The sequence below is a fragment of the Ochlerotatus camptorhynchus genome, unplaced genomic scaffold (genome assembly GCF_037179485.1).
Source record: "Ochlerotatus camptorhynchus isolate MF236.1 unplaced genomic scaffold, CSIRO-AGI_Acam_v1.1 ptg000014l, whole genome shotgun sequence".
In the NCBI taxonomy this organism is placed as follows: Eukaryota; Metazoa; Arthropoda; class Insecta; order Diptera; family Culicidae; genus Ochlerotatus; species Ochlerotatus camptorhynchus.
Window position 1 is genome coordinate 3627778 of NW_027040506.1, and position 24073 is coordinate 3651850.

At 38.7% G+C, this 24073-nt stretch overlaps 1 protein-coding gene across 2 annotated transcripts in view; it reads left to right on the forward strand.

Moving 5' to 3' along the window:
- Dh31-R (Diuretic hormone 31 Receptor) overlaps positions 1 to 24073 on the forward strand; it is a 237958-nt gene that overhangs the window by 93293 nt on the left and 120592 nt on the right. For both annotated transcript variants that reach the window (XM_065222322.1, XM_065222329.1), the window contains exon 3: positions 15191 to 15347. The gene's annotated coding sequence lies outside the window, so the exon portion shown is untranslated. The remainder of the gene's footprint in view (positions 1 to 15190; positions 15348 to 24073) is intronic.

A 24073-nucleotide genomic window follows, 5' to 3' on the forward strand; every position in this document is an offset into this window, starting at 1 on the left:
AATTGAAAAAAATATATTAAAATTTCTTCAATACACATATGTAGCCTATTCGACAAGGTTTATTCAAGACGGTTCCATTAATTTCTTTGAAACTTCGAGGAACCTATTGAAGCTCTGGGAATTTCATGAAAGTCCAGAGAACTCCTGAGAACTTTAGAAAATATAAGAAATATTACGGAAACATCACAGAAGTTCCATTTGGAGGTTTTCAGGACAGTTCCATTTATTTCAGGACAATACTAGGATGTTACATAACTTCTGGGAATCTCTGAACAAGTCAGGATAGATCGGAGAATCAGCTCAATTTATTTCAAGATTTTTTTTTTAGATTATTAAAGGAAATCTGCAGCATATTTCATTGTTCATCATCTGCAGTTTACTCGGTCGATTCTTTTACTGTCGATCTTGGAAGCAAATAGAAGCGCCATTTCCACCTTTGGAAATATTTCCATATCTGGAAACCACTGGAAGTGAATTCTGTTCTAATGCAAGAAGTTTATTGGCTAGTGTCATAAAGTGTTTTTTGTGTTGTACCTGTTGACTATAGTTGTCAGATTTACTGTTTATTGAATAAGAAATCTCGACACTGAAAAGTTCATTCAATTGTGCCAAATAAAATAAAGCAATACATAAAAATCATTGAATTCAGGGAAGTTGCGAGTACTTTGAGGATGATCAGAGAACTTCAGAGCAGTCCTATTAATTTCAGGAAAATTTCCTAAACTTTCAAAGAGCTCTGAAGAGCTATGGAATATTACGAGAATTTCGGAAATGTTCCGATAACTTGCGGAGTGTTGAGGGCAATTATGTGATAAGGGTATGCTGAATTGTACGGCATTTCATGAAACTTTTGGGTTTTGCCATGAAAACTGTAGAATTTTTTGACATGCGGAAAATGGTCTCGCGGGTCCGATTTCTCAGTTGAATACAACATTTTCTATTTCTGATTGTTATTATTTATTATTATTATAATTTAGAAGTAAATTGAACATGAACATTGACGACCATAAAATTCAGTAGTTGCTGCTCCGTTACTCACCAGATCTAGCAAAATTTGCATAAACATCTTGGGAATGGATTATTAGCAACGTTAGCGTTAGCGTTGTTATGATATACTTCGTAGATTGGATACTAGCGACATTCACGACTCTTTTGAAATTCTCAGTCATACTACTTTCAGGAATAATGCTGGGAGTAAACATTGATTCCACGCCCATCTTTACCATAACTAGGGATAGAGAAGGAGATGTTGATGTAGTACTTACTTAACGAGAAGCCACTGACTTAGCGACACCCTCATAGGGGCTACTGAGTTGGGAGATTGCGTAGGGTATTCGGATAGGATTTGCCTCAAGCTGGCGATGCAACCAAAAGTATATATTGTTTATGTGTTGCTCATTTAATCTCTCGATAGCCGACTATCGAAAGAAAATATTCATTTTGTTTAGAGATCATGCATTTTAATAGCCGTGATGGAGAGCTTGGGATTAAACCCATGATTTTCTGCTCAGTAATTAAAAACGATTTCTCCAGGATCATCGATAAAGTTCTCTTTTGGTATGTAACGAACGATTGAGATTCGCGATAATTCATGTATTTTCTACGGTCGATGGTTAATTTAAAATATACGAATATTACTGCCAACGACGAAAATAATAACGAATTTGAAGCTTGCCTTTTGCCTAGGATAAAAACACCTTGGCACCTCCACTGGATCCTCATGTGCATCTAGTTCCAATTCTTGTTCTTTCAGAGTTGGTTGGAAATGCTATTTAACATGAATAGAGTAGGTAGATAGTTCCGTTAGAGTAGGACAGTATGAAAATATGAAGTTGAAAATGAGAGAAGGGCCATTAATGCGACAGTACAAAGTCAAACGCACACGTTTTGCCTAACCCGTACGATATACGCGGAGATTTGAAGTATGTCTTCAAATCTACAGGCAAAAAGTGTGCGCCCGCCTTTGCTCATTAGTGTCTGTGGCTGTGGAATAGTTCTAGCGACGTTCTTTGTTTTACGCTAAAGTCCTTGCCGTAAAATCAGCTCGTAATCTTTTGTCTGTTGGTCTCTGTCCTCCGTGTGTAGTATGAGAACAAACCCATAGCTAATTTACATACATATCCCACAGGCAGCAAATTATAATTACGCTTAAAGAAGCACACCTTCTGTGTCTCTACTTCAGTCTCTCTACTCGTTACCACTTTTTACCTCGCACAGCGAAACCCGTACCGGCCGCAGTGCTTTATGTTTATTAGGCGAAAAAACCCAATTTTGTAAAACTGCAAAGGATGCATTTATTGATGTCGCCCCAGCTGTCTCATAGGAAAACTGTATTCGATAACCCCTATAAATAAGAAACGCTGAAATATACGCAGAGGATTATTCGTTCTGAGCTCGACCCAACCGGAGGTTCTCCGATCTTGGCCAATCGACTACTCTGAACAAAGTAATAAGTATTTCTTACTCCTACGGGTTAAGACCGTAGGTTGGCAAAGAAAGCCCAGGCATGAAGTCTACACGATTCTTTTGAAACTACAACGAAGCGTAGTTAACGTGGTAGACGCTCGGGTTGGCGAAGTATTTCGTTTAACTCCACACCGCACCTCCTCACTTTGCTATTGTCAGATTAACATCATTGCCCAAGCTACGCCTCACAGCTGTGTCCATGTTTCAGCTGGTAGTCGTTTGTACTCATATGACTCGTGGAGACGTGATGTTAGGACCGGAGGTAACTACCATGCTCCATTCAGGTAGTAATTTTTTAGCCCTTATGATTAGCAATCCATTCTCAGTATGCAAAATCCGGTAAATTCTTACTTTTAAGGTCAAAAACGACACCGGCCACGTCCTTACGATACCACTACAGCACCTGCGCACCGCTGGACAGGTTATTTGTTCGACTTTTTCTTAATCTGTTGCTATCTTGTTTTCTTTTCGCACCGTAAAATCCAGTTCATTACGATTTAACATAGCTTTCCAGAGGTCAGCCGTTCAGTAGTGCAATTAAAAATTCATCTGCATTCTAATAGATATTTTTATAAGATTGTAGAGAAAGAATTTTATTATACAAAAACAATACAAAGATTGATTTAATCAGCATCAATTATGACTAAACAGCTACCGTCAAGGAATGCAGTCCAATCAGGATCACATTGTTGATCAGTGCTTTGTTGACATCAAGTTAAGCACCCGTAGGGCAAAAACAAAGAAACAATCAGCTTCTCTCTAGGAAAACGATAATTTCTGTCTCATCAAAACCTCCTCGCCCACCCACCTTGACTATTTCAATCACTACTGACCCACACCAGAAATTCGACGACAGCTAACGGCAAGACACTCGGCACACCCATGTTTGATTCTAGCCTAGCGTTCGTGTCAGCCCTTCAACCATTTTTTCCATCACATCCTTTCCTGTTCCCGGACCTTGGATTATTTCCAGTGGATCAGTACCTAGAGTGCGGGAGATCCCGCTGGGAAATCCAGCTGTGAATCTTGATTCGTCTTTCTGTAAATCATCATCAACATCAATTTCCATCGCATCTTTCATCACTCTTCGCACTTTGCTGCTGAGCTTGCTGCTGTTGCTGCGTTTATTGGTTTGCTTGACTATGCGGAAGGTGGATGGTGCAGCATCCAGCAGTACATGGAATCTGACGAACAGCAAATATTTATTCAACCCCCTCTTCCTCCTCCTCCTCCTGCTCCATTTATTGCACTCCGCTGTCCGGTCATGATCCATCACCACCTCTGAGATGGGTCTTTGCTAGCGTCTGTTGAAGGAAGTTTGTACCTACTAAATTGTACTTCGCTTTTCCTTGTTCCCTTCACCGAGCGGTACAAGAAATTGTCGGGGTAGTTAGTGCAATTGTTCTACTCTTATATGAAACGAACGTGGTTCTGGGGTACGTATCCTACATAGTTGTACCATTTTCTGCTGACAGATGGAAGATGGAACTTTGGCCATCTATTTGCACTTTCCATGATTGAGTGTACTATTTGCGAATCTGGGACACAGTTTTCCATCCACGGAAGACATTCGTCTTGATGGTGGTTGGAACGGGTTGATGAAGTTTAGACTGATGCATTAAGCATCTAGAACTTAGTATTCTATTTATGAGACGGATAACATATTCCATGAAAGTAGTGTAGCTACAATTTGAGTATTCTACCGAACAGTAGCGTATGCGTTCAATCAAACTCGTGCACCATGTAACCGGAAACAATATTGCATACGACAATTAATGTTTGCCTGTATTACACAGCGAAATCCATTCCACTTCAAGTGAGCCCGCAATTTATGTTCTTTCCAAAGTTTCATCATTACACCCCACTTATCAGAATTTATTGGGTCACAATTAGAAATGGCTTCCGCCCTATTGCCACCCGTTCTCCAGGTTGAAAGTTTCATCATTCAAATTCACACAGTGAAAAAAAAGATCCACAGCAAAAGAGTGCTGAAAACTTTCTCGCTCCTAGCTCTAAATAGCTCAACGTACGCCGAACTGATTAAGATGCCTTAATTCATTACTTGTTTTCCTTCCTTAACTGCACTGGGAGCTCTATAATTACCAGTGGAAGTTCCTTTCCAACTTGACTCGAGGAAACGTGAGCAGTATGACTTGGCAAGGAACGAAAGTTCATAAATAAAATCTCATCGACAAACGGCGCCTTTGGAACGAGTGCTCCGCGGGTTCATTCTTGAATGGGTTTTGCGAACGGAATTAGAAACCGTAGGAGGGCAAGCAAAAAAGTGTTTGGTCGAGACCAGCAATCTAATTTATTTGACAGGAAAAACAACCATTGCTAGTTTGTTTCAGCCAAAAGGGTGAGTGCGAAAACTTTTCCAATGAAAAAATAGCTCGATATCGATAACAATCGAATGGGAACGGATCGGGAACCGAGAGATGGACGGAATGGTTCTACATTTATTGCCTGGATGGTAATGTACCATCAATAGAGGAAGTTAAGAGTTTGGTAACTAATGGAATGATAGAGTTGAAAATGTAGCGAAAGGAAAGTGTTTAAATTGAATGTAATATAATCATATTACAATTATTGTAACTCGGGTAACTGGGGTTTTCTGATCATCCCTGAAGTACTTGGAACTTCTATAAAATTCTTAAATTCTCCTGAAGCTCTGATACTGCTCTGAATGTAACAGAAATATCCTAAGAATTCCTTATCGTTCTTCTTTATGGGGCCTCTCTTAGATTAGTCGCTAAAAGCGCAGCTACAAAGCAAGACCATGCTGGAGGTGGCTGGGTTCAATTCTTGCTCCTGGATAACATTTACGACGTTATCTAGATCCGGTCCATGGGTAGGGTCGATAGGAAGGGTACAGGTGTAGGAGCTGCTTAAGATATCTCAATTTCTTGAACATATGGATACCTCTCAAAATTTGCAGCAATTTTCCTGAAACTAATGGAACTGCAATGATCTTCCCTGAAGTTGTCCCAAATCTTGAAACTTCCCTGAAGCTTAACGGCACTTAATTTAAAATGCTCCCTCATTTGCATAATGTTCATGAAACCTTCCAGAAGTTCTTGGATATTTGCTAAAGTTTTCTGAACTTCTATTACATTTCTGAAATTTTCTTGAATTTCTCTGAACATGTGTGAAGTTCTCAAGTTTTCCTGAAAATTCATAACTTTGGTGGAGTTATTGGGGCTTCCCAGAAATTTCTGGAACTTTCCGTAGGTTTCCACTATTTTCCTGAAATTAGATCGATCTGAACAATTGATGTATGTTATGCATTTTCGACTATTATACTTTATCTTAAATTTTTCAAGTATTTCAATGTTTCCGTTATGGTTCAAAAGTCACAACAATTCATGTTAGCACCGTTCATCTTGCGCATGAGATAATGTATTTAAATTTAATGCAATGTGTAAGAATTGACAGAATTTTCCTATATAACTACATAGCGTTGATCAATGTTGATCAATGTTGATCTATTTTGCTGTGATCAATGTGAACTAAATTCAACATCGACTACAATAGGAACTGACACTATTTCGTCACACATTTTTTGTTGATTTGCACCTCAATATAATCTAGTGTTAGCCCGGGGTACACGACCTCTTTGGACCATTCCACCACTGTGCCGTTCAGGCAGATCTTGTTATTCTCCGACGGAACAAGTCTGGGAGATTTAGAGTGTGGAAAGATAATGACCTGGGTCTTTGCCGCGTTGATACGGATCTTCCAGCTGTTGAAGCATTCAGACAGGACGTCTAGGCCTCTCTGAAGTTTGGCAGTCAGAGCTCCGATGACCCTACCCTTGTAGACGATGGATGTGTCATCTGCGAACAGAGACAACGATCCACCATCAGGGAGAGCCGGCATATCGGAGGTGAACAGGTTGAATAGGATGGGGCCAAGGATACTTCCTTGTGGAACCACGGCACCGATGTTGAAAGAATCCGATGTGATGCCATTTAGAGAGACTCGGAACGTCCTGTTCGATAAATTGTTCTTAATTATCTTCACTAAGAAGATTGGAAGACCATAGTGCTGCAATTTGAACACCAATCCATCATGCCAGACATTGTTGAACGCTTTTTCAACGTCCAACAATGCCATGGCAGATGTTTTCGAAACAGACTTGTCCCGTCTGAGAATGTTTGTTACTCGAGTCAGCTGGTGGACGGTCGAACGACCTTTCCGAAAACCAAACTGTTTCTCGAGTAACAAGTGGTTTTCATCGGCAGATGTTAGGAGCCGGTGGTACAATGCTCTTTCGAACAGTTTTGATAACCCTGAGAGAAGGCTGATTGGTCGATAACTTGAAGGAGAGGACGGATCCTTCCCAGGTTTCCGGATGGGTATGCCTTTAGCTGACTTCCAACACGAGGGGAAGTAGCCAAGTCTGAGGCACTGATTAAAAATCAGTGCTAGATGGTTGTAGAATCTGGAACTCAAGTGTTTGAGTTCCAGATTCAGGATGTTATCGAAACCTGGGGCTTTATGTTTTTAGATGATTTGATATAGGCCAACAGTTCGTCAGCCGTAATCTCGGATTCCTCTGGAAAAATGTTAGTAATCTGAAGAACATTGGTTGCATTTTCAGCAACCTCAGATTCATGAGGCCTGACGATGTTTTGTCCGAGATTATGGGAGCTGACGAAGTGTTGACCTATCGTGGCAGCCTTTTCTTCAGGAGTTATCAGATGAACAACTGGGTCGCCGGGACGATCTAGTGGGGTCAGTGATGGCATGGGCCTAGGCTTGTTTTTAAGAATTTTTGTAAGTTTCCAGAAGGGTTTAGCACAATCTGGGAGAGAGCGGATCTTACTAGCAAAATCGTTATTTCTGAGATCCACCATCCTGGCCTGAATGATCTTTGTTAATCGATTACAATTGGTCTTCAAGTTAGGCAGGCCAGTACGCTGGTACTGCCTACGAATGGTGTTACGGAGTCTAATGAGATCTTTGGTAGCGCCTCCTCGATGGTTTGTAGGCACCGGTCAACATCTTCGGACGTCCCCGGTCGGACATCGTAGTCTATGGTTGTGTCGACGCTGTGTTGATATTGCGCCCAGTTGACTCGATGGTAGTTGCGCCGGGAAGCTTCGAATCGGTTTACCAAGGATCCAACTTTGGCCACCACCGGGTAGTGGTCCGAGTTCAGCTCCTGGAATGCCACAGGTTGCGAGATGTTGTGTCCCATGTTGCTTACGAAGATGTCGATGGTCGCATGGACCCCAGACCGACTCAACCGGGTGGGAGAGTCTGATAAAGCTCCCGCTCCTCGGGGTGAGTTTGATGATGTCTTTCCGGGGGACCACTGACGACCTGTCCCTGATGTTGGTTTGCTTGGGGCAGTAGGCCGCGATGATGGTGATTGGGCCAATTGATGTGCTCACCTCCACTCCGATGGCTTCAATTGTTTTCAGCTGGAAGTTTGGTAGCAGCCTGCAACTGATGTTCCGTCTTGCAGCGATGGCCACTCCTCCCAGGTGCGATCAAGTATGACGAGCCGAAAATCAGGGCTTCAAATGCGTCTCGGTGATGATAGCAATGTCAACCTCCTTGGTGTTGAGGAAATCGAGTAGCTCTCTATGCTTGTTCGTCAGTGAACAAGCGTTCCAATTTGCAATTTTTATAGCTTCACGGTCCATACTTGGTGACGAGTGACAAGGCAGCATGAAGCTGTTCAGATCGAGTCTTGCAGGTACGCATGATGATAATGACCTCGGCCACGAGCGTCACAAGTTCCTCCGAGGTGAACGGAGAATCGTCGAAAGATTCACCTGAGACAGCACCAGCGTATGATAAACCAGGGCCGGTGGATGAACCTGGAATTGACTGGGCCGCAGCAACAGCGAGACGATGCTGAACTGTCCGACTGTTGGGAACCATTTGGATACTCGCAGGATTGGCTTGTTGGTTGTTGAGCGGAAGCGGGGCTAGGTTCGGAACATGTCGACAGGGCTGGAGAGCTGGGTACTGGACATCCGTTAGTACAGGAGGCGTACGATGATTACGAAGGCGAACGAGCTGGTTGTTGATTGTGGCCTTCCGACGGATATTAATGAAATCCACTCGCTTGGGACATCCGCGATTGGAGGCTTGGTGGTTTCCACCGCAGTTGACACACGTTGGCTCGATGTCATCGACTTGCTCACAGGACGCAGTTGAGTGAGTTCCAGCACACTTGCCGCAGTTTGTCTTCATGTGGCAGTTTTTGGTGCCATGGCCATAAGAGAGGCAGTTCATACACTGCGTTACATCACGATGTTGGGGTTTGTAATGCTCCCAACTGATGATGAGCTGAAACAGGTCCCGAATTTTGGATCTCAGAGCCGCAAGACTGGTGGTTCCCTTCGTGAAATGCACCAGGAAAAACTGATCACGGAAGCTGGTGTTTTGGTTGGGACGCCTGTTCATCTGGAACACGGCCTCAGGTTGGAGCCCAAGCCGCTCCAGCTCGGATTTCACCGCAGCAGCCTCGAACGACGGTAATCCACGCAAAACCACCTTCAGTGGCTTGCTCGATGTCTGATCATGCGTGAATAAGTCCACGTTGTTGTCCTTCAGGAAACATCCTATTTGATTGAACTCCTCCAGGCTGGAGCACATGATTTTGGTACCGATGCTGCAAAGCTTGAGGTGAGGCAGCAGCTTGTGTTTTGCCAGTTCGGCACCCAGCTTGGCAACATCCTTCACTGGAGTGAAAAGTGGGGGAATCCGCTCTCGTCTTGCAATGGGAGTACCGGGAGTACAAAACCTAACACTATTTCACCACACTTATTTTTTGATTTGCACCCCAGTATAGTCGACAAAGACGTAGTTCTACGTAAAAAAAAATCTTAAAAAATGTAAACTTTAAAAAAAATTAAAATTTAAATTTAAAAAATTAAAATTATTGTCATGTAAAAATTTAAAAAAAATCGTTAATCAATATGTATTTGGTAATTTTATTAATTTTTATTAAGTTTTTTATTTTAAATTTATATTCAAAAAACATGCAAGAGACAATTTGACATATTTTCTGTAAAAATTACACAAAAATACGTACCTACAAAAAGTTTCTAATCGGATGCAATCGGATGTTGGTTATCAGTTTTAATGTGCCTCTGGTTTTAAATTTTCTAAAAGTTTGCATTTCTTATAAGATTTTATTAATTTTAAAATGGACAAGGTCCGTTTAAGATATTTGGGATTTCAACATTTTTTTTTACTTATTTTTACGATAAATTTTAAAATTTCTCTAATAGTTGATATTCTACGGTTTTGGTCAATTTTGAAGTGTTCATTGTGTACATTTCAGAAAACTGATCTTTTTTGAATTGGAAAGATTAAGCTTAAAATTAATTAAATGTACTTTTTTTTTAATATATGAGATTTTAAAAGTTTTTCTTTATTTTTTGGCGATAATCTGAGATAATGTTTTCAGTAGACATTTTTTTTCTTAAAAGGCAATCCAGTTTTTTACTACTTTTTCTAAGATGACATTTGCATTAAATGAGACGTTTTCGTGCTTTTAATTTATTGAAAATCATTTGATACGCCATTTTGAAAAATAACACGTGCCGATTAGATGGCTGAATTCCGGCTTCAGGGAATTCCGAGAGGGAGAAATAAAATCTCTTCGTCATTTGGCGTGGAACAGCCTCAGAGTGTGCTTCTTGAGAGCAGACAAACATTTGAATAACATACGCAAGGGGATTCGGGATCAGTTGGGGTCAATTTACATATTTGCAGCCAGTTCTCATTTTTTTTGTAGAGTACGTACACTGCCATAATCATAAATTTAATCAATTTACTCGCTCTTCTATTATCACAAACCAATTCCACTTTTTGATGATAGTCCTAATTGAGTTGTAGGCATTCTGCCTTTTCTCAAACAGGCATAAGAAGAAAAATAAATATCTAAACGAATAAGAGGAAGCCACTTGAGCTCAAATTCCATGATTTACGCGAATGGTGACGCTTTTCGTTTCGAAATTCCGAAAACTGGAAATCCACTTTTCCGCTATTGACGGTTCTTTCGCAGGCTCTCGTTGAAGCCCATTTTGGCTCTTTCTGCTTCCTGCTACTGCCGCTCTTGTTGTAAATAATTGAGTTTCCGGAAAAATTTAAGCTCTACCCGCTGAATGCTCAATGGTGCGGTTGCTTTGGAATGTATCTAGCTGTTATCGGAAGTTGCAGCTTTGGATACTGGTAATTTTTCATTATTTTTTGGTTCTGGTTGGTAGTAGCTCTGTTCGCTTCATGGATCACGGTTTTTAGGATTTGATAAGCTTCTTCTTCTTCCACGTCGCATTTCAAGATTATTGCATATAGCATATTAGCTTATTGCGTGCTCTCAACCTAGTGTTCTAGATGCACTTCCACAGTTATTAATTGAGAGCTTTCGATGCCTGTACTATTTTTGCATTAGTATAATTGTGTGGCTTAAATTCAATCATACTCTATGCCCAGGGAAACGAGAAATTTTACAATCTGAAAAATTCCTAGAACGAACCGGGAATCGAACTCAGCCGCCTACAGCATGGCCTTGCTTTGAAGCTGTGCCTTATCCGACTGATCTAAGGGAGGCCTTTGATAAGCTTATGATTAGTTTATTATATGATGTATGCACGCTAACTTCAAAGTACCAATTAATCAGTGAAATTTCACCCATTCAAAGATAACCTTACATAATTAAATGGGAAAAATTAGCCTCTTTAACAAATCAGGCCACTCCTCACCATGGATAACATTTTACTCGTTAATTGGTTCTTACCAGTTACCGTGTGTATCTCCATTTGTCGCGTATGATAAGCTGCTTAAGTTCGTTTTGATTTTGATTAACAAAGGATAATGAGTGAGGTTAATTGCTACCCATCCACACCCCTCAATGGGTTATTTGTTCAACCCTCGTTCGTGTGCCTCTAACCAAGGGTCACGTTCTGCAGCTGATGTTAAGGATTACATGGCTTCCTTTTTTGTAACAAGCATGACATAAATTACATAGGACTCATATAGCCAAGTCAGTAGTGGCACGGTATTACCAAGGTGGTGGCGGGTTTGATTACCAGTCCAGTGAGGTAATCTGTCGGGTTGGAAATTTTCTCGACTTCCTGGGCATAGAGAATAATTGTGCTTGCCACACAATATACAAATTAAATCATTGGATGGCTTGAAAATCTATCAATTAATAACTGTGGACGTGCATGGAGAACACTCAGTTGCGAGCTGGCACTACAGAAGCGTAAATAGCCTAAAAGAAAAAGAAGGCGGCTGACGGATTTCACAGGGCTTGAAGGGACTTAGTTACATTAATGCTTTTGTAATAAACCAGTTACAGTCCAAATAGGATTGAAAAAAAAAGTAAAAATGTGCCTCGATCTTCTCCAGTTTGCATAATTCCATTCACAGTTTTGAAAAAAAAAAATTCGCCATGTTGGTTCTTGCATTTTGACGTAGGACTACGTCTTTGATTTCTATATGGGGGTACACTTTGTGAAAACCAAAATGGTACATGTAACAAATTAAGAAAGATATTGAACGTTAATAACTCAGCTGCCCCTAGTCCAATTTCAATAATTTTATCACCAATCGATCAAAAATATGGCTACGCATCGCATAACAATGCTTCCGAATGTTGATTTTTAACAAGAAACTATTGAAAAACTGGTAAATGTCCAGCATTGTCCAAAAGCGTCGAATTAACTAACAAATCCACAAATTACCTACATGCATATGCTGCTTCCCCAGCACAGTCGTCAGAGAGTAGTAAGTAGACGAAACAAGTCGAATTGGCATTCGCCTCCGATCCTCGGGCGCGTGCAAATAGGGAGGATGGAATTGCGTAATATTTTGCACACTCATAGCCATACTCAGAACCACACGCAAGCAGCGAGCTGCAGAGCCCACATAAGCAACCATCAAAGGAGGAAGAAGCTGCACTGCTATGTTATGGATCGGAATCAGTAGCTCTTCCGTGAGTCGCTGCGGGTCGGTCATCTATGCCAAGCGTGTCACTCTCGCTCCAAACGACATACAGCTCGACAGTCTAATCCGTGTTGAACACCCAGCTCAGAATTACTCAACCATCACTACAAAACGGTCCTTTTCAGGGCCACAAAAATTTTGTTAAAGAGTGTTATTTGGACATTGGTCAAGGTCATCAGTTCCCGCAAGCAGCAAGGCTCAACCTGTCTATAGAAGGTGTGGGATTGTAGGCCTGAATATATTGGAGCAATTAGTTTTTCCTCGGCTTTCGTTCCGCACGAATCGTTTCTTTCGTTTAATCAATCACCCTTGTAGTGACGTCAAAAAGATTGTTTAAATCGGCGCTTCATATCAAATTTAATTTGGATTTTAGAATTTTTTGTACGTTACCAAAATTTATGAATGATTTGCCACTAAATGTTGAGATAATTTATTGATTATTGAATTATCACACTGTATACCATGAAAAAGCAGCCTGTTTGTGAGTTTTTGCCTGTTTTCAAGTAAGGAGTTATCATAAAAAAAAAAACAAATCGCCAGCTGGTGTTTCCCGGCGACTTTACAAATAAATAAAATCAAACAAAATCATCAAGCAGAACTAGCTAGGATTTGTTTTACTTCATATTTCACAAAATTGCTTTTGAGTGTTAAGACATCGTCTCCCACAAAGTTTACATTTTTCCCTCTACCAACACATACATCAGGGCTAGACGGATTTCCACAGGATCTATAGAATCCACGCAATTTCAAAAAATCAAAATGCACAGCATTACGAAAAGAGGTCAGGTTTCGACCAATAGCAGATAGATTTTAATTCTAAACAAGCCAAACGATTGGAAATTTATCTACCAATCTGCTTAAATGAACACTTAGTTAATTTTCAATAGGTCACTATTGAAAAATACCAAATGTCCAACTGTTGCAATGGTGATCAAAATTATCACCGAATGTCTGAAAACAGCGCATTCCCTAACACCGACTTAAAAATCGAATTCGATGCGGTCCCACTGAACGGTGCTCTTTCAATCACCGTAAGTGGTGGTGTCCAGTCCAACAGCAGCAGTAGTAGCAGCAGTAGCAGCAGCAGGAGTGCTTTCAGCAACAACAACAACGAAAGGCTGCCTCCAAGCAGCGAGCTGCAGAGCTCATATGAGCAACCATAGAGAAGGAGGAGGTAGTCCCACCGCTAGGCTAGGATTGGAATCAGTAGCTCGTCGTGCATTACTAAACCATCACTACAAAACGGTCCTTTTCAGAACCACCATAAATTTGTTAAGAGTATTATTTGGACATTTGTCAAGGTCATCAGTTCCCACAAGCAGCTAGTTATCAAGGCTTAACCTGGTCTCTATAGAAGGTGTGGAATGTATTGGTGAGATTAATCATCGTCCGTCCATTTTCCAGAAGTTCTGGACCAGAACACGCCGGTAGAAAGTGTTAAAAATCCATATAGAATTGGAGAGAAGTGGGAATAATTCACTTTGGGTGTATATTCAGTCACCAGAAAGCCAATATAATCAAATTTGTGAGAAAATTAGCTCTCACGAGTTCAATCTTTCGAAGTCCCTCCTTTTTTGCATATTCCGCACAAACGATACTTTCCGCCCCGCCCCATTCATATAATTCGGAAGGAAATCCTGTGAGGGGTGAATTGAATACACTTTAATACCAAAATGCACAAAACTTAAAAATTCATATATAACAAAAAAAAAAATCAAAATACAGCTTTTAAAGTCGGGTAGATGCATCGAAAATACTCAAGTTGACAGTCCCGTGGATTCTCTTCATCAACTTTCTCTTTGAAATAAATACTACAAATATGATACGCTTACAAATAAAAAACGGAAAGAGTTAAGATAATTGATGATTGATCAATTAAAAGAACTAAATGTTCACATTTGTTCCGTCCACTAGCGGTCCTACGTCAAGCTTTCGCTCGTGCCCCTAGGCACAGACCCTTCTACTTTTTTTTCAAATTGGTGTCTTTAGCATTTTCAATAAATTGTATCATGAAAACGTCACTTCTGATTGAAATGATTTTTGAGACATAGTTGTTTTAAAAAGTTAAGTCTTTTAAAGAAAAATATACTCAGCAATGTTGTTGCATGTCGTTTTGAGTAAAAATTCAAAAATAATGTTTAAGACTGAAATATCTCAAAAAGAATATCTTCAATCTATGTCATTTATTTTTTTTTAATAATGCTCATGAAAAATTAAAACTTTTGGAGTATTTAAACCCATGGACAAGTGGTTTCAAGTTCAGTAGTGACATTTTCGTGCTTCAATTTATTAAAAAAATGACAAAGACGCCATTTTGAAAACCCGAAAATTTGAAAAATCCAAAGTGGCCAATATAAAAAAAAACCCTAATGATTGTCCATAATACACAATTTTGCAAAGTGTTATGCAAATCGAAGAATGTCGGTTTTTTCATCTATTCGTCAACTGGTCAACAGATATTGTTGGTTTATTTTTAATCATCCATGAAAAAACTCACCAGTCCTGCTTGACAATTTGGTATGATGAGAGTCATTTCGGTTTAATATTTAGAAACTTATCCCAAGTTGAAAAAAAATCGTAAAGTGTGCTTCTGAACATCATCCAATATAATATATTAAAAATAGAATTGCAATTTCTACGATACGGATGACCATCACATATTGCCAGTTATTGCAAATGCTGCCCAGCCCGCCATATGCATCTTATCGATTTTCATTTTGCGCTTCTCCCCTTTGATACTTGCTTTCAGATGTGACACCACCTGATTGAATCAATTTGGTCCATTTCACGGCTCGTTGCCCACCGTCATCATCACCATCATCAGTCGGAATCGAATGGATTTTGCCGCCCAGCAGCAACTAATGCAACATTGACTGCCGATAAACCGATGACAGTCGTCAGTTCGGGTAGGTTTTAAAAAAAAGTCAACAATTATAAATAAACCATTTGTTTGCAGGTGATGAACCGTTTTCACATATGTCACGAAACTCATGCTCCATTTGTGTGAGCTGGGGAAGAGGCATTCATGTGACGGGACCGTGAATTATCGTGTGTATCGTTCGTTTGTGATCGAAAGCATATGACTGGGTGGTTGTGGAAAGTATTATAAAATAATTAAATTGTGGAAAATCTCACGTGTGCGTGATCGTTAACTCAGGGTGACAGAGTCAAGCGAATGAACCAGTGGAAATCCAATTAAAAATCCAATGTTTTTCGACGAGCGTGGGCTTCGAGAAGCTTGCAATTATTGTATATATTATATCTCACAGAGGGACAGATCAGTACGGTTGTTGCACATGTGACAATGTTGCCCGATGGAAGTGTAATCTATAATGATATAATGGATGATATGTGGTATCAGGTAAACAATATAATGCATTTTTTAATGGATAATTTTCGAGGAATTTTGTGATCGACAGTGACCGAGATGGAAATCTAGCATTTCAGCCATGCACCATAGTTGACAGTTTCGAAAAAGTACCTCAACTGCATGGTCATACTGATTCATAACCGGTTGATTTTTTATTAAGACTTATGGAACAAAAATCATATCCCTCCTAAATTGTCTTCCACTAATCCTCACAAATCGAAAACAAATACCCTTCGAAATGCCTAAAGACCCAACGCACTGTGCCTGTATGAAATATATGTTTTCCAGGTCATAAATATTAATGTCACCATTCCATTAATACCTCCTTAATCTAATGGCCGGCACTCATCTGTCATGCTCGGTTCGCTCGTAAATAAACTTATTTACGTGCTCCATTTCACCAAGTCACAGATTGTTCCACCGTGCCTGGCCAGACGTAAGACAAAAAACAATGTTGACCCTCAAATGTAACGAAATAAAACGTCACCAATTACAGCGTTTCGGCTGCTATTTTCGTCCCAAATTAAATCCCAACAAAACTTTTCATTGCAGCAATTGTAAAAAATGGGCAGTATAATTCAATTATATTTGCCCCACCACTTGTAATGAAATTACCTAGGTATGGCTTTAAGCATCGGTCAGTGATAACAGTACATAAATGAAAATCCGACTCCCAGAGCCAAGCGAGCTGTGTAGTAGCAGCCATTATAATTATCCTACCAGCCTCAAGCGGAGTCAGCCAGCCAAACTGTGCCCGTAATGTGAGGTTTATATGTAGCCACTTTGATGTCCAAGAGGCAGGAGGAGCACCAGAAATCCCGCGCATAAATATTTATGAAAATTTGCCTCAGTCAGGAGGCGAACCCAATGAAAACAGCAAAATGTGTGTGAGTAAAATTTTCGGAATGCATTTAATAAAAATTACGACACACCAGAGCGGTGATCCACGGCGTACGTAGTTGCGTGGGAAAATGGTATCCATTTGGCATGATTTTCAGTGGAAATTTGTTGCTGTTTGATATACAAGGCAAACAAAATGTTACATCAGAAGTGGTCACTATTGTTGCTGGCATAGCTGCACAGTTTATAGTTAATTACCGCGGAGGTTTATTGATGTTGCCAAGGTTTGCTTTAATGGATTTTCCATCGGCATATTTCAAGTTCATGCAACAAAAATCTATAATCATCGCTTAAAACTATAAGCCGTTGTTGATTGAGTTACGGTAGATTAATCATTTTATTATTAAAATAGATATCCGATCCGATTGTGTGCATTATTTGGAGAGTTAAATATCTGGTTATCTAAACGGATTATTAAATTTAAATGTTTTATATTGATAGAATCCAGGAAATTACTCAATCATATTTGATTTCAGAATCATTCGTGAACTATCTAAGACCAATCAGTTGAAGAACTGATGCAAGACCAAAATGGTGGTGGTGTTCGGTTCCTGATCCGGTCTGGGAACTTTTGGGATGTAAAGCTTTTCGATTTGTCTGGACATAAGGTGTCATTGTGCTTGTCACATAATTTTCTAACGATACACCCAACTGCGAAATCTAAGATTCTACACAGAAAAAAAAATAATTTTAATAATACATCCAAGAGGATTTACTTCGTAAAAAGAAAACTCGTTATTTGGGATTTACTTCGTAAAAAGAGGGACGTAAATTGAATACTGGGTAAAAAAGACTTCGTAAACGGAGGTTTCAGTGCACAATGGTCCCAAAGCCGTATTTAGGAAGACAAAAATGTTTGCGCGGAAAAGTTTCTTCATATTTTTTTGCCAAGCTTTTCATGTTAGTGAAATAAGGGTGGCCTATTAAATTGATGAATTTAAAATGCGAACTTTTTTTATTGTTTGAGATAGACCAATGCCTCCCTTAGCTCAGTCGGTAAAGGCGCAGCTACAAAGCAAGACCATGCTGGAGGTGGCTGGGTTCAATTCCCGGTCCGGTCTAGGAATTTTTCGGGTTGGAAAATTTTTCGACTTCCCTGGGCATAGAAGTATGATTGGACTTGCCACACAATTATACCATTGCAAAAATGGTGCAGGCATCGAAAGCTCTCAATTAATAACTGTGGAAGTGCATCTATAACACTAAGTTGAGAGCACGCAATAAGCTAATATGCGATATGCAATAAGCTTGAAATGCGAAGAAGAAGAAGAGAAGAAGATGGACCAATGCAATCTTCTAAAAAGTTGCAGATCAATTAATTTACAGCAGCTTTGCGGGAGACACCACATTTCCATCTCTTATAGTTCATAAGTTATGATTTTTTAAACAAGCAGATTAGGGTGGCCCCTGAAAAATTGGTTTTCTATGAATATATTTTCATACGTTCATTTCTTGTAAAAACGATGTTCTAGACACTTTTAGAGTTTTGAATGAAAAATATTTTTGCAGAAGCAACCAAGTTGCTATCTTTTTATTGGAAAGTTAAAGGCGGGTATCTTAAAAAAATGGCACTTTTCAATTGTCAATGTCTGTAAAAGGAGCGAACCGATTTTCATACTTTTAATTCCATTCAAAAGATCCTTGTTGTTGTTCATTTACGGTGCAAAAACCGCGAGAGCAATTTTTGTTTAAAGAATTTTTTTTAGGGGGCGACCCCGGCGTAGTGTTTAGCATCCATACCTCTCACGCCAAAGTCACGAGTTCAAATCTCACCCCCGAACAAGTCACGAATGACCCAAGAGCGTTAAAGTGACTATAGTAAATAAAAAAAAAAAATAAAGCATTTAATTTATTTTTTATTTTAATTCATAATTTTATGCAAAAAAACGGCCTTCACTCTTCAAATAAAGGATATAGTATCTTGATTGCTTTTGCAAAAATGTGTGCCATCAAAAGTTCTAAAAGTGTTTTTAACAAAGTTTTTGCAAGAAATTAATGCATGAAAAGATATTTGTGAAAAAGCGATTTTTTGGTGAGGTTTGGACAGATTATTCCAAAGCATACCACAGTATATTTGAATCTTAGCGTCCATATAAAGCAGTGATAATGGCACCCTCTCTTCACCCCGCACAAAATTCTGGTCCACGGTAGTGCGATTGTCAAACACTCTTTTGTTCCAGTGGGGATGTTGCGTGAAGAAGCTTTAGAGACACGCAACAAATCCATAAGGAAATTCCATGAGTTACATTCTCGCAAATTCAGCCAAAGTGCCAACATCGAGGATGTTTTTAATCGATTGTTACTTACATCTGTTCCGGTTTTATCGTTGATGAACAGAAACAGGAATAATCAAACTGTTGAATCTCTACCCGAAGAAGCTCTTAAACTTTTTATTGCCAACTATTGATACTTATCAAACTTACTAGGTATTTAAACAATAAATATCATAAAACTTATTCTTGCACTTTGTTTTAATATTTATGAATCACCAACATCATTGTTATATTTAATAAGGTTTGTAACACAGTCCCAGTAGGCCATGTTTGATGTTTTATAATATAAGCTTAGGTAATCCTTAGAATAAAGGTTATCTTTAATTATCTTTTAATTATGAATTTAATAAATAAATAAATTAAATACTTTAATCAAAAATCGCTCTCGCAGTTTTCCCACCATACATGTACAAAACAACAATCTTTTGAATGGAATTAAAAGTTTGAAAATCGGTTTGTCCTTTTAAAGACAATGACAATTGAAAAGTGTCTAAAACAACTGTTTATGAGAAATGAACGCATGAAAAGATATTCATAGAAAACAAGAGCTTTGTGTGTGTTGGTTTATTCCCTTTTAATTCCGTTATAATTACTTATCTATTGACAGATACACGTAATTCGTCTACTACTTGCAGACTTCATCAGTGCCAAGTACTCAACACTTCGACGAAATTCGCGTATCTGTCAAAAGATAAGCAATTATAACGGAATTTAAAGGAAATAAAACTACCCACTCAAAGCTCTTCATAAAGGGATTCCGTTAAGAAGTTCGATAAATTTAAAGTAAAGAAAACCAATTTTTAGGGGCCAATCTAACCTGCTTGTTTAAAAAAATCATAACTTATGAACCAAGGAAATTTGGTATCTCCGGAAAGTTGCTGTAACCATCAAGTTCTGCAACTTTTTAGAACATTGCATTGGTATACCTCGAACAATAAAAAAGTTCGCGCTTTCAATTCATCAATTTAATGGACCAACCTAATATCACTAACATGAAAAGATTGGCCAAAAAATATGGAGAAACTTTCCCCAAGACACCATATGCCTAAATCCAACGGTTTTAGCGCAAACATTTTTGTCTTTCGAAATACGGCAGTGTATTACAAGAACAGATTCTGTGATGTGGTCACCGGAAGGTTTTGACATAATTTTGTAATTTTTATGTAAGTTTATTTTTCGAACAAAGTTTGTTTCCCGAAACGCATTGCTTCTGGACAATCAATTCACCATCATCTCATAAAGGCTGGAGATGTACTAGCTAGTTGACTAACAATCTCCTTATTGAAGCTAAACATTAAATCGCGTGGAGGTTTTATATAAAAATATGCATTCCGGAAAACTTGCTTGTGTGCTGCAGTCCAGTGGTGTGTTCCTTAAATTTGAGTTAAGTAGTCGCACCAAATATTGACCTGCGCCTTTAAAATATAAATCTGCCCAAAATATAACGATCCCAGGTAACAATGTGATGCTTAACAAGTGTTGTTTCAACGATTTTAATTCAGCCTTAGTATGAATAATTGCTGTGCATATACCACGTTAAGCATTGTTCAGTTTTTATGCATCTTAATCTGGTGATTTTAATCAGCCGAAAGCTTAACAGTAATATAAATTAAAAGCTTTTTAAGGCACTGAATAACAGTCTTTTCCAACCATTCAATTTTGAAAAAAAAACCATCAGGTCAACGAAAACTTTTATAAACGCGTGGTTGGGGCCTTTAAACGGAAACCGAACGTCTCAGTTCGAGATGTGGCTAAAAAGTTGCATGTGAGCAAGACTTTCGTGCAGAATATCAAAACTCGAGCTGGACTACGTACGTTTAAGGTTCAGAAGTCCCCAAACCGTGACGATAAACAGAATACGGTCGGTTGTTTGTTTATCAATTCATTTGTTAAGGCTCAACCGAATTAACTTTACAGAGCCGAGGATTCTTGTTCACTATATAATAACACCAATCTTAAAACTACAGTCAAAAGGTACAACACAATAAACATTTTATGTTCCGCTATCCAATAAGCCTCCTCCATCAGAACGGGAGCCGCTTCCAGTTGTTTCATTGTATGGCAGATTCGCCAACGAGGGTCAGAGCGCTTCCATAGCAGCAATGGAAGCAATACGTGGTCAGCACTCACACAATCATCACGAAACGTTTGCTTTCCAAAGTCGACGACGCATCGACTGAAAGAACTGCTGATGAAGAACAATGAGGAGGACCACAAAATGGTTGCTGCTGCCGAGTAAACACTGTGCCCGGAAGTTGTACGACCAGAAGTTAACGAAACCACACTGCACACGAGAACATGTCGAAGATGTCGAAGTTCGCCAAGAAGTTCTTAATTTGGCAAGTGGTTTGTACTTGCGGAAAGCGGAGTACACCTTTCGTTACCGCAAGCACCATGAATGGACAGGTGTATTTGGAAGAGTGTCTTCAGAGCGGTTTCTCCCTCTCCTGAAGGCTCACGACGGTCCGACGATTTTCTGGCCGAATTTGGCATCATGCCACTACACGAAGGACGTGCTAGAGTGGTATAAGGCGAATGATGTCGATTTCGTGCCGAAATATTTGACCCCCCCCCCCCCAACACTCTGGAACTGCGCCCAATAGAAAATACTGGGCCATAATGAAGGAGCACCTTCTTAAACGACCTAAACTGGTGAAGAATGTAGAAAAAAAATGAAGAAAGCATGGATTAATATGCAAAAAATTGTCGATTCTGAGGTCGTGCAGAACCTTATGGCGGCTGGGGTTAAGGCCAAGGTTCACGCATTTGGATATAAAGGCGAAATAAAATAAATTAATGATGCCAAAACTAATTTAAATTTTGTTTTATACTCCCTGAAAAATTGGTCATAATCGGATAAAAACTCGAATTTTGAGAATGAATCTTGTTTTTGCGAATTTTTAACGGTACACCCTTTATGTATATCAGAGACGATAGCTATTTCAAAATTGGTATTTTTCAAACTTTGAGTCGAACTTGTTAATTGGGAGCGCAAATGTTCGAAGACAACCAACTTAAGTGCAGTGTATTTTTAATAACGGGTGTTCAATAAAAAAATGAGAATGATTTCAATGCCTTCCAGCGCTCTTGTGAGAGCATCTCGACTAAGTTGCATCCTACGGCTGACCAGGGCACAGTGGTTTCTGGCTGGCCAAAACCTCAAAAATTAAAGTTGATATTTTCTTATTTCAATATTTTTTTTATGATTTTTACACGTTAATGGTATTTTAATAATTTTTTGCGAAAGATGTTGAAATTAGGAATAATAAGTAAAGTGTTCTTTGGAAAATATCCGTTTCTAAGTTATATAATCTGCGGTGTATACTGTAGCAAGCTCACTCGCACACACATACACACTCGCAGCATATAACTATCTCTTATGGTTCAAGAGTAATGCTTTTTTTAAATAAGCAGGATAGCCCCTAGACAACCGGCATTCTTTAAATATCTTTTTATAACTTCATTTCTCGTGAAATTTTTATTCTAGACATTTTAAGAACTTTTTATGACGCATATTGTTGCTAAGTTGTTATCTCTTTTATTTGAAAAGTTATGGCTAGTTTTTGCTGAAACATATTATTATTTTTAATTAAATTAAATGCTTTAAACAGAAAAAGTTCTTGCAGTTTTTTACCAAATATTAAGAAAATAAGATGTTTCCAATGAAATTAAATGTTTGAAAATCGATTTGCTCCATTTTGAGATATTGACAATTGAAAAAAGCATTTTTTTCGAAAAAAAACCTTTAACTTTCTAATAAAAAAAGATAGTAACATAGTTGCTTGACAAAAATATGCATGAAAAGATATTCAAAGAAACCCGATTTTAGTGGCCACCCTAACCTGCATGTTTAAAAAAAAATCATAACTCACGAACCATAAGAAATAAAAACGTTGTGACTTCAACAAAGTTTGTTGTACATTTGTTTACAACACTGCTTTGGTTTATCTCAAATAATAAAAAAGTTTGTATTTTTAATTCACCAATTTTATGGACCTCCCTAATTTTACGAACATAAAAAGATTGAACAAAATCATAAAGCAACTTTCCCTAAGAAACCATTTACCTAAAACTGACGGTTTGGGCGCAAACATTTTTGTCTTCCTTAATACGACTTTGGGACCATTGTGCATTAGTTTTGGTTCTACGATACTCCTTTTTGTGACGTCGTGATTGTCAAGTTTTCTTCGTACAGCTAAAAAACATCTATATCAACTGTTTTTTGCCTATTTGCAACAATTTTGAGGTTTTGGCCAACTTTTGTTCTAAGGGGAATCACTGTGCAGGGCCCCTTCTCCAATATTCATTTATGTTTTTTTTTTAAGAATAACCATTATGTTTTTAATAAAAAATACTGAATTCGTTGATTTTTTTTAACTAGCTATATGACTGAAAAAATTCTCCTTTTTTTAAAACCGGTTATTTAACCTTTTCTGTGAAATTTTGCTCTCATTTATACGTGTAAAAATCTTTTTTTTTCAGATTGGTTTGCTGTATTTTACCTATTTTGTAAACTTTTTTTCGGTTTTGAGCTAAGTAGACGTCGACTACCCACAACCACTGCAACAGTAATCCATTGCAACTTGATTATAACTTGAACTGCCATTAAATTTGTAATGAAACATATGGAGAGGATGTAATGAATCTAACCTCACATTGGACCTTACAGAGAAATTTAGTTTGTGTGTATAATGGTTGAAAGCTACCTTTTAACAGCTATGAAAGTGCTCGAAGAACACTAAGCCACTGTTAAGGTTAAGACGTAATAACCAAAAATGAAGACAAACATCCACAAACTAATTCAAAATTTGAAGTTAACGACATTGCATTCATTCATTCCCAACTACAGAGCCACGTAGCCAAGCAAAAGGATAAACTTTTGTAAATTTAATTATCTGTAAGTTGCACTGATCCACAACGCAAATTTCTCTGCGATATATCCGCAGCTAATCACAACCAACGGAACAATTTTCCATTTAACTCACAGCTTCGCTTCCAGTTTGTTGCTGGGTGGAAAATGATTCCAGAAAACTTTCTCACACCGCCTTAACATTCCCAAACACACGACCAATCAGGGTAGCTCAGTAAC